Source organism: Chenopodium album, chromosome 21, assembly GCF_948465745.1.
Source record: "Chenopodium album chromosome 21, dcCheAlbu1.1, whole genome shotgun sequence".
Classification (NCBI taxonomy): Eukaryota; Viridiplantae; Streptophyta; class Magnoliopsida; order Caryophyllales; family Amaranthaceae; genus Chenopodium; species Chenopodium album.
The window spans coordinates 23,374,869-23,391,907 of record NC_137854.1 but is presented as its reverse complement, the minus strand read 5'-3'; the positions used below and the strand labels follow the sequence as shown (position 1 = coordinate 23,391,907).

Below are 17,039 nucleotides of genomic sequence, written 5' to 3'. Positions count from 1 at the left end.
CATGCTATACCTTGCACACAAGATAGAGACTCATGCATTGGTTTCAACTTAAAACTCTCTTCTAGCTTACCACATCTTAAAGTAATACGGCCTCCTTTCACATCTATCAAGGCTCCCGAGGTAGCTAAGAAAGGTCTCCCTAGAATGATCCTCAATCTTTAAAACCACAAAATCTACGGGAAAAACAAACTCTCCAATCTTAAGAGGGACATCATCAACTCTCCCCTTAGGAAGCTTAATAGAGCGATCGGCCAATTGAAGGGTTATATTAGATGGTTGAAGCTCACCTAGATCAAGTCTTTTGAAAACCGAATAGGGCATGATACTCACACTAGCCCCTAGATCACATAAAGCATTCTCAAACATCATTTTCTTGATCTTGCAAGGAATTGAAAAGTTTTCCGGATCCTCCATTTTCTCCGGAAGCTCACCATGGACAAGAGCACTAAAACACTTCCCTTCTTCCACCGAATTGCCCTCGTTACAATCTTCTCCTGTAGTATCTCCCTAAGAAACTTGAAGTACCTAGGCATTTCAGGAATTGGCTCAGTAGAAGGTGTGGAATCATGAACTTCCTTAAGAACTTCAAGGAAATTCCCAAATTGCTCATCCATTTTGAATCTCAAGAATTTTTGGGGGTATGGTAGATCGGGAAATCTCTCTTCCTCACACATCTTTTCAACAACACTTTCTTTTTTTCCTAATCCTCACAATAAACTTCCTCAGACTCAACCCTCTCAACTTCATTCTCCATAGAACCACTCTCATCTTTTCCCTCCATTGAACAAGAAACTCCCTCACTAAGGTCACTCCTACCACTAGTGGCAATAGAATACACAGGTTTCTTCGGTTCAACACCTTGGGAAGGTAAAGAAGAAGGACTAGCATAATCCTTAAGAGTGTTTGCTAGTTGGGTTATTTGAGTCTCAAGCATTTTATTGTGAGTCATCATTTCATTGAACTTCTTATCACTAACCGCCATATAGGTGTTAATGATCTTTGTTTAATTATCAATCAATTATTCCAAATTAGTCCTAGGAGAAGAAGGTTGTGAATAGGAATTTTCACCTTGAGTCTTTGGAACAAATCCGGGTGGGGGACCTCTTTGAGCATTGTTTTGAAAATTGCCCCTTCCTTGATTGTTCCAAGTACCCCTATTTTGATTTTAACCATAACCTTGATTATGGTTACCACCACCTTGATTATGGTTACCATTACCTTGGTTATGATTTCCATAACCTTGGTTTTGATTACCATAGCCTTGGTTTTGATTACCATAAATTTGGCTTTGATTTTGGCCACTATAACCTTGGTTATTATGGTTACCACGAGAACCTTGATTCCCTTGGTTCCTATAACCACCACCATGATTATAGTTGTCAAAATTGCCTTGGTTTTTGTAATTCCTAATCCATTGGCCTCATTGATTATCAAACCTTTGAACATTGTTGTTTGACACAAAATTCACATGCTCACACTCATTGTTATCCAACTCATCAACACATTCATTATTGCAATTGCTAGAGTCATGATCATATGATCAACATGCATCACAAAACAAACATCCCATAGGCATATTATGTGAAGTGGGAGGGGTTTGAGAGTTAGAATAAGTACCTCTCCCCTTAAATTGGGAGGGAAGATTTGAAGCTTGAGAAGAGAAAGAAACACTCTCCAATTTGGCTTTGATTGCGGTCACCTCCTTTCCCAAGTTTGTCATTTGAGAGGAAAGATTGTTTATGGCATTGAGATGGTCCACCGAATACAACGAAGATTGCTTGCTTGAAGAATCTCTTTCCCCATCTTGCCAATCTCTATAGTAAGTCACCACATCCTCTATTATGTCCACAACTTCTTCTTCGGTCTTGTTCATGATAGGACCACCGGCCCCTCCATCAAGGCATGACTTGCCTTGAGGACTCAAACCACCATAGAAGATTTGGATCACTTGATATGTTGGAATTCCGTGGTGAGGACATTCTCTTTGATACTCCTTGAATCTTTCCCATGCTTCATAAAGACTCTCATTTGGCTTTTGCTTGAACCCTTGAATTAAAGCCCTTGCCTCCGCCGTCTTCTTTTGAGGATAGAAACGGGACAAGAAAGCTTTAGTGACATCATCCCATGTTCTCAATGAATTGGGCTTCACCTCTTTGTCTAGCCATTCCAAAGATCTTCCTATGAGAGAGAAAGGGAACAACTTAAGGCGGATAAACTCTTGAGACACTCCATTAACCTTGATTGTGTTGCAATATTTTTCAAACTACTTAAGATGGTTCAATGGGCTCTCATTCTTAGCCCCACTATATTGTCTCCTCTCAATTAGGGTGATCATTGCCGGCCGAATTTCAAAATCGTTTGCTGGTGTTGTAGGTGGAGCTATGCCTCTCTCGAACCTATATGCACCAGGCACTACCAATTCTTTCAAGGCAACTCTTGGATGTTCTCCCATGACTTGCTCTTGTTCAATCTCTTCTTCGCTTGAAGAACTATAATCCAATGTCTTGTTTGCTACTCTCCTCCTTGAGAGAGTTCTTTCAATCTCCGGATCAAAGGGAATAATTGAATGATCTCGGGACCTATGCATACAAAACTCAAAGAAAATATTAGTAGCACGGCTACAAGTGTAGCCTAAAGTGTAAAATCTTCTTGTATTTTGCAAATAAAGTGGAATAGACTCAACAACAATATGCACTCAAAGCACCATTCCCCGGCAACGGCGCCATTTTGATGGGATGTAGAACGGTAGGTCGTTGGGCTACCACCCCACCCAATCAAACAATATTTGTAACTCAACAAACCCCTATGGAGTGTAGTGGTAAGTCAAGGTCGAACCCAAAGGAATGGAGGTTGAATGTATATTGCCTAAGTCAAGCTACTCCGAAGTCAAATGCGGGGTTTATGATAGAAACTAGAGCTAGAGCTAAATGATGCAAAGAACTTGTGTAAAATCAATATAAAAGACACTAGGGTAATGGATCCACATGTAATTGTAATGGAGAATGGTAATTTGGGAGGTCAAACCAACTAAGTCAAGTGATATGAAGGAAGATCAATCATGTATCCAAAAGAGCATACCAAGATAATTCTCCTAGAGGTCTAACTAGCGCCAACTACGCTAAACACTAACTAGGAAACGTCACAAGGCACCTCAATCGAGAAATTGCAAGTTAATAATCAATGGCCCGTATCATAGCAAGCTTACAATGAAATCTAGTGCAACAATTAAAGATGGCCAAGCTTCAATCAATTACACACATGCACATGAATTATTAACCAAATTTAATCATATCATCAATCCATCACTCAAACATGCTTCACCATTTCCCTAGCTAGAAAACTACTTACTAGCCATGGAAATTAAGATCAAAACTACACTAATCATCAATTTCATCATCAACATATTTGAAATCAAAGATCGAATCAACAATCCATCAAACTTCAATTAAACTTCAATCAAACATCAAACAAACTTCAATCAATCAACAATAATATGGAAAACAAATGAAATCAACTAAAAGCAAACTTGTATTAAAATCAAGGTGAAGATCCTTACAAACTTTGATCTAAAGATCAATTACAATGAAGAATTCTTGAACAATCAACCAAAAACCTTGAGTTTCTCTCTCTTCAATCCTTGAGTTTCTCTCTCTAAAATTCTAATAAAAAACTAACAATATGAATTCTAATCTCCCGCCTTTTCCAAAAATAGAAGGAAATAACTATATATACAAAGAGGAGGTCGGTATTGACGCCCAAAAATAGACCCACGCCGGTGCGGGCGCTCGGAGGAGAGAGAGAAGTGGGCACGGGACACACCCAGAAAGGTGCGCCCGCACGCACCAGGTGTGCGGCCGCACTCGACTAATGTGCGGCCGCACACTCCCCGAGTGCGCCCGCACCAAACTGGGTAGCCCCTCTTCTTCTCTTCGTCCTAGCTCAAGTGGTGCACACTTCCTAGATGATGATGATGGAGGACAAGGTAGGCAGCAACTTCCTTGGAATTCTTGAAGAATATAATCCATGAGAAAAGCATATACAAGGCCTTGAAGCATGCTCCTTGGATCCCCCTTTGACTTGAAACTCTTTGCACAAGCATTAGGCATGAAAAACAATGAAAGATCATGGAGAGGAAGCTCGGGAATTCTTGGACTATCAATCACAACCTACAAATAAAGGATAAAAAGAAAGTAAAAGGGAAAAATAACAATTAAACTAGAAAATGCATAAAATAGAGAAACTAACTACAAAAAGCATAAAATGAGGAAAATAAGAATAAAACTAAGGAAAACTAAAGAAAGGAGTAATAAAATGAAATGAAATTCATCCAAAAAGAGATCAAATGAGTGCCATAAATGTCACTCATCAAAAAGGGGTAAGAATTTTAGGGAGGTAAGATAGGAAATTCATGTTTGAAAAGTTGGAGGAAGTTGATGCCTAGTGAGTTCTTGTGGTGATTACATGAATCTTTGACTTTGAGCTCATTAAAAATGTTTTTAGCTACTGCCTATGTTGTTGCTCATCACCATCATGATTCATGTGCGCACCTAAGTGGTCAGTAAGCATCAAAGAAAAAGAAAAAAAAAGGAAGAGGAAGCACAGCTGATGTGCGGGCGCACACGCGCATGGTGCGGGCGCACACTCAGCGTGTGCGGGAGCACACCAGCCAGGTGCGGCCGCACCTGATGTGCCGTGCCCCCTTCTTATTTCTCCTTCTTCTTCCCTCTTTCATTTCCTCATTCCCTCATTCTACCTCACAACCTCCCCTTCTCAAACCCTCCTTCTGACAAGAGGAAAATGCATGTCGTTATCTACCCTTTCCCCAAGTCAAACTAAATTTGTAAACACCTAACCAACCTTATATGAATATAGGGCAAGTTAAGGGTCGATCCCAAGGGAATGCAATGATGAAAACTAAAGTCTAAGTCAAGCTACCTCGAAGTCGAAAATGAGATTATGGTTGGTACTAAAGTGAACTAGATCAAATTCAACAAGTAATCAAGGGTCTAAACACTAGGGATATGGGTTCCACATGCAAGATCAATGATAATGCTAGATTAAAGCTCAATCAATTAATTCAAGTATTGCAATGGACAAACAATAGTAGCAATCAAGAGAGTTCAAATGCTATCTCCTATAGGCCAATCTAGTGGTCACTATGAAAGGCAAACCAAGAAGAATCACAAGCAAACTCAATCAATTAGAGCAACCTTCAAATCAATTGGTCATGTCATTAAGAGTTGCAATGCAATCTAGATTAATCTTATAGGGTGATCAATCCTAATCTAATCAATCTCATGCAAAACTATGTCAACCAATTTAATTGCAACAAATCAACCAATCAAAGAGCATCAACTAGCATTTCCATTAATCAAACATGCTTCCCCCTTTCCCTAGCAACTAATCTACTCACTAATCATGGTGAAATTCAAAATCAAATAACTAGAAATTGCATTGATCATCATTCTATATCAAAATCTAATAGAAATCAAAGTATTCAAATATTATCAAACTCAAATCCAAGAAAAACAAGCATCAAGCAAAAATCAAATAGCAAGTAAGTAAGAGACGTAAGAAGGAGGATATTCTCACTAATATTGATGATTGAAAATGAAGAAATCCAAACTTGATTGATTAAATGTTGAGTTACAAATCCAAAACCAAGAACTTCTCTCTAACTTCTCTCTCTAAAACTAAGCTAATGAAATATTATCAAAAAGTTGGATTCAAAAAGGAAATACAATTCTATTTATAAGCTAAGAAGAAAACGGCAGCTCTCGCGCCCTCTCCCGATAGACCCGATCATTTTGACAAGAGGAAAATGCAAGTCTTGGGCCCGCGCCCGCGGCCTGCTGGAAATGCCTTGGAGACCTCTCCGAGTCCTCTCTAAGCCCTCTCTAGTCAAATGCTTCTTCCTTGCTTGATCATTGAGGTCCCGAATTGCATCCTTTGCCAAGGCGATCCTCACAATACCTACACAAGTAAACAAAGGAAAGAAATAAAAGGGAAAAAGAGCAAAATAAAGGAAAACACGATAAAAACACGAGAAACATAAATAAAAGAGAAACTAAAGGAAAAAGGACCAAAATTAAGAGAAGAAAGCATGAGAAGGGGAAAGAAATTACCTAAAAGACTACCCTATGAGTGCCATAAATGACACTCATCAAATTCCCCCAAGCTAGACTTTTGCTCGTCCCGAGCAAAACAAAGGCCAAGAAGGAATAAGAAGGGACAAATCGAAATAAAAAGAAAAAGAGGGGGTAAGAATTTACACTAGGACTCACTGTCGTAGGAATCACGGTTGTTTTTAGCTACAACAAGCCATTTTGAACCCCTAGATCGCCCTAGAGGACGAATGATGCTCTCGTAAGGGTATCCTAAGAGTTTACCCATAACTCTCCACCAAACCCCCAAGAGGCAAACCAAAGAAAGAAAAGAAAAAGGAAAAAGGAAACAAAATCTTTACGAAATGGACTTTACAAAGAGACTATAATTCAAATGAATAACAACCTTTCTAAAGTGAATTATGGTATGCACGTTATAAGATACCTAAGGTTGATTGAAACATAAATATGCTAAGCATAGGAACTAGTTATCACACTCCACCTTCATCCCAAACAGTCTTACCGCGTTCCCCCTACTAATCTCATATCTCCCCTTAGTGAGCATCTCATAGATTCCGCGAAGGAACCGGAAAAAGATCAAAGTTTTTAGGCTACTCGACATCTTGATTTCGCATCCCCTTTCCTTAGTCCACAACCTATGATTCCCTCCACCGATGAAAGACTCAACTCCCAGGTCCAAAGGTCTTCCCCAAGGTTGTAACGTAAGGCAAGAAGGGTTAAGGTAGGCTAAAAATTTAAAATTTGGTGGTTATCCTAAAATGTGAAGCAAAGACCGGCCAAATCTCAACACCAAACTTAAGTAATCACCAAACAAAAATTTATTAACACCCCCAAGCTTATTCAAAGCAATACTCTACTAAAATAAGACCAAAAAGCGTGAACACTTAACGCTTTCCCCCCCCCCCAAGCTAAAGGAAGCATTGTCCTCAATGCAAAGAGAGGTGAAAGACACTTGGAGTTTTTTTTTTTTTTTTTTAATTTTCTCATACACCTTTAAAGCATTAGTCCTTGCCTCTTTCTCAATTCGGACGGCTTTTACAAAAGCATTTACCATTATTCACAAAAACAACTCAAATATGTGTACCAAATCGAACCACACCCCAACTTCATACACCACTATCACCAAACATTGACCCTTGCTTCACAAAAACCAAAAAGAAAGAGAATGAAACAAAAGGCTCAAAATATCTAATTATGCGGCTTGAAAAGAGGGAAGAAGGCTCAAAGGGGTAACAAGTAGGTAAATGTATCCAAAATCCAAAAAAAAGTAAACATAAAAGGGACTATCCTAGAAAAAAGAAAAATACCTCCCCGAAAAAGTTGCCTTTGTCCTTCCTAGGTAGTTCGGTCATGGTCTTAGGAATCATATGCTAAGATTCTAGATTAGGTTTGCGAAGATCAAGGATCCATGCCGCTCATGCAAAAATTTGATGAAAGCTTGAACAATTATACATCTCACATGGTTGTAGCAAAAACTCACTAAGGTTGTCAAATCAAAGATAGGGAGCAACTACCAACATGCCACAAACGAGTAGAATCCGGTTTCATGATCCCCCTAGTTCTAGACAACTATCTTAGCATGCTTTATCCTAGAATCAACCAAACGTAATCTCAAACCGTGCATACCATAATTACCTAGGAAGACTATTATTCAAGAGCAAGAGTCCATTGCATACAAGTCCGACATTCAAAAAGAGAAATAGTAAAAAGAAAGCCTCAAAAAGATATGCACACCAACAAGAACAAAAGAAAAGAAAAGAAAAGAAAAGATGGAAAACTAAGATAAAGATAAGAAAGGGAAAGAGGAAAGGGCAAAGATGTAATCATAACACGTTTATCCCAATCGACATACAAGTGGTCTAATGGCCACATCGCCAAAGACCCCAAACACACTAGGTGTTAAATTCATACATCCTCGAACCGTTCAACTTCCCCTAAATCTAATCCTAATCTAAGCAACCAAGAAAACAAAGAAGTGAAAATAAAAAGGAGTAAAATAAGAAAGGCCTCACCAAGCGTCCGTGCTAGACTAAAGTACCCAAAGAGTAAGAACGAGCTTCTCCAAAGGGTTCCGCAATCCAAAGCATGAGCTACGAACAAGGTGATTAAAAGAAAAGAAAGCTATATATATACAAAATGAAATTGTTAGTAACTTCCAAACAAAAGCAAACAATAAAAACACTTAAACACTAACTATATACAAAAACCTAGAAGAACCCATCATCATCAAAACCAAAATTTTTTTTTTAAGAAGTTCCCAAAAAAAACATCATCCGAAGAAATAATCAACAACATGCAACACAACATCGAGACCAATAGCCAAGATCCACCAAAAACCTTATCAAAAACTTCCCACCGAGCCCAAGGTGTCGTCCCCATGCTAACACATCCTTTTTGACCCTCCCCCCTAACAAAATGAAAGCATCGACCCCGATGCCGACAAACATGCAAAAATAGGGAAAAGGGGAGAACAAAAAGGGAAACAAACATGCGAAAAAGGGACTATTGGCCACTGGGGCCGGCACCATCATCACCTCCAAAACCATCACCCTCATCCCAACCTCCGGTGAAACCGAGAGGAAATCCATAATGACCCTTAAATAGGTCTTGTTAGGATTGGGTAAATTGGTCAAAGGGCTCTTGTTGAACAAGGGGTTCGGGGTGACGGGGGTCAACATAGTAATAAGCGGGGTCACCCCTATAATCACTCCCCCCCGAGACCCTATAATCATAGGGCGGGAAGTTGCGCCTTGGCACATCGGGAGTCTCAACCCCTTGCCAATAAGGGTACGTAGGGAGGCCGTCACCACCCCGGGAAGGTACCAGCCCTTGTTGGGGCGGCACATAAGGGTAGTTGACCGGGGGTGTGACCTCCCCCCTACGTACACTAGCGTTATACAAGGCGCTAGTTTGATAAGATAAAGTCTGGTGGTCAGAAAACATACCTTGCATGCTCAATTGCATGCGTTCCATGTGGGCTCTCATGGCCTCCATTTCCCGGAGATAAGCATCTCCTTGGAAGTCTTGTTGTTGTTGTCGATGTTGATGTTGTTGTTGTCGTTGTTGTCTTCTCTCTCTTCTTCTTCCTTGAGCATCCTCTTGGAAATGCTCATGTTGTTGATGAAACGGTTGTTGTTGTTGTTGTTGTTGTTCCTCTTGTTCTTCTCCTCTTCCTTCCTCCTCCTTCTCATTGACTCCCTCAAACCCGGCTCCCTCAACAAAATTTGCATCCTCCTCCATCTCATCCTCATCTATCCTACCATTGTCCCTAGGGACCATCCAAACATTCCTAGCTTGGCGAAAGATGGAGGTAGCGGCCGGGTTAGGGAGAAGGCAATGGTGGGTATTCCTCACTAGCCAAGAGTAGGTACCGGCTCTCCTAGTACTAGTTATGAAACGGAGGGTGTTAACCTGCCTCAAACTAATCCAAATGTCTTCACTCCCTCCAACCGGAGTGCAAGACTCTAAGAACCGCTCTTGGTTAAAATACCGCACTAAACGGGTCACCATGCCCCCACAATGAATCTCCCCCGTCTTAACCCCATGCATGATCTCCTTGCAACACTCCATGAAAATATAGCCAAAGTTTATCCTAGATCCCAACTCCGGCTTAGTAGCCATCCACAAAACCAAGATCTCCTCTCGAGACAACTTTCCCAAATCTTGCTTATTATAAACCGAGTACCCGAGAATTCTATGAAGGATCCTAAGGGCCGGATGGATGATCTCACTAGCAAGGGATATCTTGGAGTCAAACTGTTTTTTGTGGCTATGGTTCTCCACCAAGCAACCTCATTGTACTCACTTTGGGCAAGGGAGATAAGGGGCTCGAAGATATCACCATTTGGGTTGAAACCTAGGGCAACATTAAACTCGGCTAGGTTCATGGTGTGCTTTACATTGAAGAGTTGGAAAGAGATGATGTAGTCGGTTTCCCCTACCCTATTGAATTCAAAGGTGGAGAAAAACTCAATTGAAGGCTCCAAGTAGGTTCGGGGGTTAGATTTCAAAAACTCACCCAAGCTTAGGTTTTCGAGGAGTACATCAAGGTCATTATCTATGCCTAGCTTGGCCATGTTATCACGAAAATAATGGCGGGTGGGTCTAAACTTTCGGTCTTTCATTTTGTTATAGATGGGCAATTGTTTAGACCGGTTCCACAATTTTAGAGGTGGTAGAGGAGGAGGGGCGTCATCTTGGGTTGAGGAATGTGTTTGGGGTTGAGGGTTTGAGGATTGGCCTTGAGAAGCTTGGCCGGGAGATTGGTTCGAGCGGTTTTTGCTACTCTTAACTTTTCTCAACAAATTCATTTTTATCACACAAATTCACAAAAATTCACAAGAAATACTCCAACCCCCTCAAACAAACACCAAACACCTCAAACACTCACAATCCTCCTTTCAAATCCAACCGAACCCCCAAAAACTACAAGGTACCTGTTTCAATCAACACAACAACCAAAATTCCAACAACAAATACCAATATCAACAACCATCTATCAAATATATGCTTGATTTATCAAGAAAAATCAATCATCACTCAAAATTACCAAATTTCACAAAAACAACCATGAAACACAAAAATCATGCTCAAAATCAAGATAAACCAACCAATGTAAAGAAATCAAGTGAAATTGACAAGAATAATACAAAGGTTAGAAGTATACCAAGATTGGAGACTCAAATCAAGCTTAGAGCACCACACACTACCGAAAATTGCTGAAAAACCACGAGAAACTCGAGTAGGAGTGATGAAATTTGAGAATTAAGGTAGATTAAGTGAAGATTTGATGGAAAATGTGAAGAGAAGAGTAAGAGAGTGATGATTTGGGGTTAGGGTTTGAGAGGTTTTTAGAGAGAGAAAGGGGAAAAGTATAGAGGAGGTGAGAAAATAAGAGAGGAGAGAGAGAGGGGAGGGCGTCCGGGTTTAAGAAACCCAGATACCCGCGCCCTCTCCCGAAAGAGCCGCGGTCTCGGGAACTCTCCCGCGCCCGCGGAGAGACCGCGGGGCAACCGCGGGGAGTTCCTGTCCAAAAATGAAGAAATTATACCTGATGTTTGCCGCGCCCTCTCCAAGGATGTCGCGCCCTCTCCAATTTTCCGAGACCTCTCTAAACTCCCCCGCACCCGCGGAGAGACCGCGAGGCAACCGCGGGGTGTTCCTGATTGTAATTGCCTTTGAAAGCTGAAGAGGCCCTTTAGGTCTCTCCAAGCCCTCGGGGAGCCCTCTCCCCTGCACTCTAAACTCTTCATAAAACCCCTTCTTTCCAACAAGTGATGACAATAGGAAACCTACAAAACAAACATAAAACCAACACAACATAAGATCAAAAAGTAATCAAGGAAAATGAAAAGAAAAGAAAAGAAAAGAAAAATGAGATGAGAATCCGGGTTGCCTCCCGTAAGCGCTTTTGGTTAACGTCGTTAGCTCGACGTGCATCACCCTCTCAAGGTGGCTTGAAAATAATCATTTTGTGAACAAGACCAACAAACACTCCATCAAAGTACTTCTTGAGCCGATGACCATTAACCTTAAATGAAGATGAGGAATCCAAAGGAGAAATTTCCACGGCACCATTACCAAAAACATCCTTCACCAAAAATGGACCACTCCATCTTGACATAAGTTTTCCGGGGAACAACTTCATTCTAGAATTGTAGAGGAGGACTTTGTCACCTACACAAAACTCCTTTTTCTCAATCAACTTGTCATGAACCTCTTTGGATCGAGCTTTGTAGGTTCTAGCACAATCGTAAGCATCAAGCCGAAGTTCCTCTAACTCATGAAGATCCAACCACCTCTTCTCTCCCGCACTTGCTAAGTCAAAATTGATCTTCTTGATGGCCCACAAGGCACGATGTTCAAGCTCAACCAGGAGATGGCATGATTTGCCATAGACAAGGCGATATGGAGTGGTACCAATGGGTGTCTTAAAAGCCGTCCTATAAGCCCATAGAGCATCATCCAATTTGTCCGACCAATCCTTTCTATTGCGAGCAACCGTTTTCTCAAGAATAAGCTTGATTTGACGATTTGAAACCTCAACTTGGCCACTCGTTTGAGGATGGTAGGGAAACCCAAATCGTTGATGCACACCATGTTTCCTCAACATCTTTTGAAAGGCATTATGGACAAAGTGGGATCCATTATCACTTATCACCGCTTTTGGGACACCAAACCTTGGAAAGATGTTCTTCTTAAACAACTTCAATACAACCTTGTGATCATTTGTTGGAGAGGCAATGGCCTCAACCCACTTAGAAACATAGTCCACCGCCACAAGGATATATTGATTCCCGTATGAAGAGGGGAATGGTCCCATGAAGTCAATTCCCCACACATCGAACACCTCCAATTCAAGGATAGGTTGTTGAGGCATCTCATTTCGCTTGGAAATGTTCCCAACTCGTTGACATCGGTCACACGACTTAACAAAGCCCCATGAGTACTTGAAGAGATGTGGCCACCAAAAACCACTTTGAAGAACCTTGGTAGCGGTCTTGTAAACACCCATGTGCCCACCACTAGGGTCCGAGTGGGACATTTTTAAAACACTAGGCACCTCTTCATTTGGAACACAACGCCTAAGTAAGCCATCAACCCCACGTTTGTATAAGATAGGATCATCCCACAAATAGTGCCTTGCCTCTCTTTTGATCTTCCTCTTTTGGTTTTTGGAGAAAGAGGGTGGAAACTCCCCACATGCTAGAAAATTGACCAAATCGGCATACCATGGGAGTTCCTTCAACTCTATGGCATACAAGAAATCATCAAGCATTCTATCTTCTATTGGTAGACCATCATCATGAATTTGATCCCCTTCAAGGCGGGAAAGATGGTCCGCCACAACATTCTCCGCACCCTTCTTGTCCCTAATCTCAATCTCAAAAGCTTGAAATTCAAGCACCCATCGAATCAACCTTGGCTTGGACTCTTTCTTGGCAAAGAGATACTTGAGGGCCGCATGATCCGTGAAGACTATGGTCTTGGAACCCAACAAGTAACACCGGAATTTCTCAAAAGAGTGCACAATTGCCAAAAATTCTTTTTCCGTTGTTGTGTAGTTCTTTTGAGCCCCATTGAGAGTCTTGGACATATAGTAAATCACATGAAGTTTCTTGTCTAACCGTTGTCCCAAAACACCTCCAATCGCCCAATCACTCGCATCACACATCAACTCAAAAGGAAGATCCCACCTTGGGCCTTGAACAATAGGAGTAGAGATTAGGGCCTTCTTCAATCTATCAAATGCCTTCAAGCATTTGTCATCAAAATTGAACTCAACATCTTTTTGAAGAAGGTCATTTAGGGGCTTAGCAATGAGTGAAAAATCCTTGATGAATCTTTTATAAAAACCCGCATGACCAAGGAACGATCTCACTCCTTTGACATTCACCGGAGGTGGAAGTTTCTCAATCACATCAATCTTGGCCTTATCCACCTCAATGCCTCTATTTGAAATCTCCTCCACCATGAAGTGGCACTTCTCCCAATTCAAAACAAGATTGACTTTCTCACATCTTGCCAAACACTTCTCAAGATTCACAAGGCACTCCTCGAAAGAAACACCCCCCACCGAAAAATCATCCATAAAGACCTCCATTTCCTCCTCCAACATATCTCCGAAGATACTCATCATGCACCTTTGGAAAGTAGCGGGTGCATTGCATAACCCAAAGGGCATTCTCCGGTAGGCAAAGGTCCCATAAGGACATGTGAATGTGGTCTTCTCTTGATCATTAGGGTGGATGGGGATTTGGAAGAATCCGGAATACCCATCGAGGAAACAATAAAACTTGTGCCTTGTTAGTCTCTCAAGCATTTGGTCAATAAATGGAAGAGGGAAGTGATCCTTCTTGGAAGATGTGTTTAGACGTCTATAGTCTATACACATCCGCCAACCGGTGACCGTCCTAGCTGGAATGAGCTCACCCTTCTCATTCTCAACCACGGTCATGCCCCGCTTCTTTGGAACGACATGGACGGGGGAGACCCACCTAGAGCTAGAGATGGGGAATATGATTCCCGCATCCAATAGCTTGGTGATCTCCTTCTTAACTACCTCTCCCATTTGGGGATGTAGTTTCCTTTGTCGTTCAATAGAGGGAAGGGCGCCTTCCTCAAGCGTTATGTGGTGTTGGCACAAGGCGGGGCTTATACCTTTAAGGTCATCAATTGTGTACCCCAAAGCACCTTGGTGTTTTCTCAAAACACCACATAACGCTTGAGCTTGGCTCTCGCTCAAGGATGCACTAACTATCACGTGGTAAGTGGAATGAGGGCCCAAGAATTCATACCTAAGGTGTGATGGTAGAGGTTTGAGCTCTACCATAGGCACACCATTACCTTCTTGTGATGTGGCCGCTTGCAAAGCTTCATTGCTTGAGATTTTCAAACATGTTTGCTCATCCACTTCCTCCACACTTCCATCAAGTAACTCCTCATAGAAAGTCATCTCCTTGCATGAAGCACCTACTTTGTCTTTGTTCAACAAAACATTCTCAAGAGCATCGTTAGAAGTGAGCAAGCGCTCATGCATGGAAGACACAACAATATCAAGTGAATCAATCATCATACAATTTTCCAAAGAAGAACATGGATACTTCATGCTCTTATTCAAATCAAATTCTATAACCTCTTCTCCTACCTTAAGGGAGATCTTTGCACTCCTCACATCAATCATGGCTCCCGAGGTAGCAAGAAAGGGTCTACCTAAAATGATCGGAGTGGTGGCATCCTCATCCATTTCAAGAACAACAAAATCCACGGGAAACACAAACTTCCCCACCCTTAAAGGGACATCTTCTACCTTACCTTTTGGAAATTTGATAGACCTATCCGCTAATTGCAAGGTAATGTTAGAAGGTAAGAGTTCCCCTAGCTCAAGTCTTTGATAAACCGAATATGGCATTAGGCTCACACTAGCTCCCAAGTCACATAAGGCATTATCAATTTGCATCTTGTTAATGGCACAAGGGATGGAGAAGTTTCCGGGGTCCTTCAACTTGGGTGGCATTTTGTTCATGATGATAGCACTACAATTTTCGGTCAAATTGATGGTCTCCACAACCTCACAAGTTCTTCTCCCACTCAAAATGTCTTTGAGGAATTTGGCATAGTTTGGCATTTGGTTGATCACATCGGTAAAAGGTAGAGAAAGGTGGAGTTGTTTTAGCATCTCAATGAATCTCCCAAATTGTTCATCCAATTTGTGTCTCATGAATTTTTGTGGGTAGGGGAGCTTGGGTCTCACAATCTCTTTCTCTACTCTCACCTCTCTAGGTGTCTCAACCACCACCTCATCCAATGATGCCCTACTCCCCTCATCCTCAACCAAAACCTCCCTAGGAATCTCCTTATCTACACCCTTCCTAGGCAATCTCTCCTCAAGAATCTTTCCACTCCTTGTAACAATAGCATTCACGGGTTTCTTGGGATCAAGACCTTGGGAAGGTAAAGAAGAAGGGCTTGCATGATCTTTCAAGGCATTAGCAAGTTGAGAGATTTGGTTTTCAAGCATTTTATTGTGGGTCATCATTTCATTGAATTTTTTATCACTTACGGCCATGTATGTGTTCAACAACTTGGTTTGATTCTCAATTATCTCCTCCAAATTAGTTCTAGGTGAAGAAGGTTGAGAATAGGAACTTTCACCTTGAGTCTTTGGAACAAACCCGGGTGGGGGACCTCTTTGAGAATTATTTTGAAAATTACCCCGTCCTTGATTGTTCCAATTACTCCTATTTTGACTTTGGCCATAGCCTTGATTATGGTTTCCACCACCTTGATTATGATTACCACTACCTTGGTTATGATTTCCATAACCTTGGTTTTGGTTACCATAACTTTGGCCTTGATTACCATAATTTTGGCTTTGATTTTGGCCACTATAACCTTGATTATTATAGCTACCAGGAGAACCTTGGTTCCCTTGGTTTCTATAACCACCACCTTGGTTATAGTTGTCAAAATTCCCTTGGCCTTGGTAGTTCCTATTCCATTGACCTCTTTGATTATCAAATCATTGACCATTATTATTCGACACATAATTCACATGTTAACTCTCATGGTTATCAAACTCATCAACACATTCATTAGGACAAGTACTAGAGTCATGATCATACGATCCACATGCATCACAAAACAAGCAACCCATAGGCATATTATGTGAAGAGGGAGGGGGTTGAGAGTTAGAAGGAGTACCTCTCCCCTTAAATTGGGAGGGAAGATTCGAGGCTTGAGAAGAGGACGAAGTGCTCTCCAACTTAGCTTTGATTGCGGTGACCTCCTTTCCTAAGTTTGTCATTTGGGAGGAAAGGTTGTTGATTGCATTTAGATGGTCCACCGAGTATAATGAAGATTTCTTGCTTGAAGAGTCCCTCTCCCCATCTTGCCAATCCCTATACTATGTCACCACGTCCTCAATGATGTCCACAACTTCTTCTTCGGTTTTGTTCATGATAGGGCCCCCGGCCCCTCCATCAAGGCATGACTTGCCTTGGGGACTTAAACCGCCATAGAAGATTTGGATCACTTGGTATGTGGGGATTCCGTGGTGAGGGCACTCCCTTTGATACTCTTTGAATCTCTCCCATGCTTCGTAAAGGCTTTCACTTGGCCTTTGCTTGAACCCTTGAATCAAGGCTCTTGCCTCCGCCGTCTTCTTTTGGGGGTAGAAGCGGGACAAGAAAGCCTTTGTGACATCGTCCCAAGTTCTCAAGGAGTTGGGCTTCACCTCTTTGTCTAGCCACTCCAAAGATCTTCCTATTAGAAAGAAAGGGAACAACTTGAGGCGGATGAATTCTTGAGAAACCCCATTGACTTTGATGGTGTTGCAATATTTTTCAAACTCCTTTAGATGGTTCAATGGGCTCTCATTCTTGGCCCCACTATATTGCCTTCTCTCAATCAAGG

At 41.6% G+C, this 17,039-nt stretch overlaps 1 non-coding gene and 1 pseudogene across 1 annotated transcript; both read left to right on the top strand.

Moving 5' to 3' along the window:
• Positions 1–1,961: 1,961 nt before the first annotated feature.
• Positions 1,962–2,067, top strand: LOC145603215 (small nucleolar RNA R71). The gene has a single exon (XR_014104746.1). It is a non-coding gene; the product is annotated as a small nucleolar RNA R71 (small nucleolar RNA).
• A 14,605-nt stretch (positions 2,068–16,672) lies between these two features.
• LOC145603257 (small nucleolar RNA R71) lies at positions 16,673–16,771 on the top strand (annotated as a pseudogene).
• The last annotated feature ends 268 nt before the right edge of the window (positions 16,772–17,039 follow it).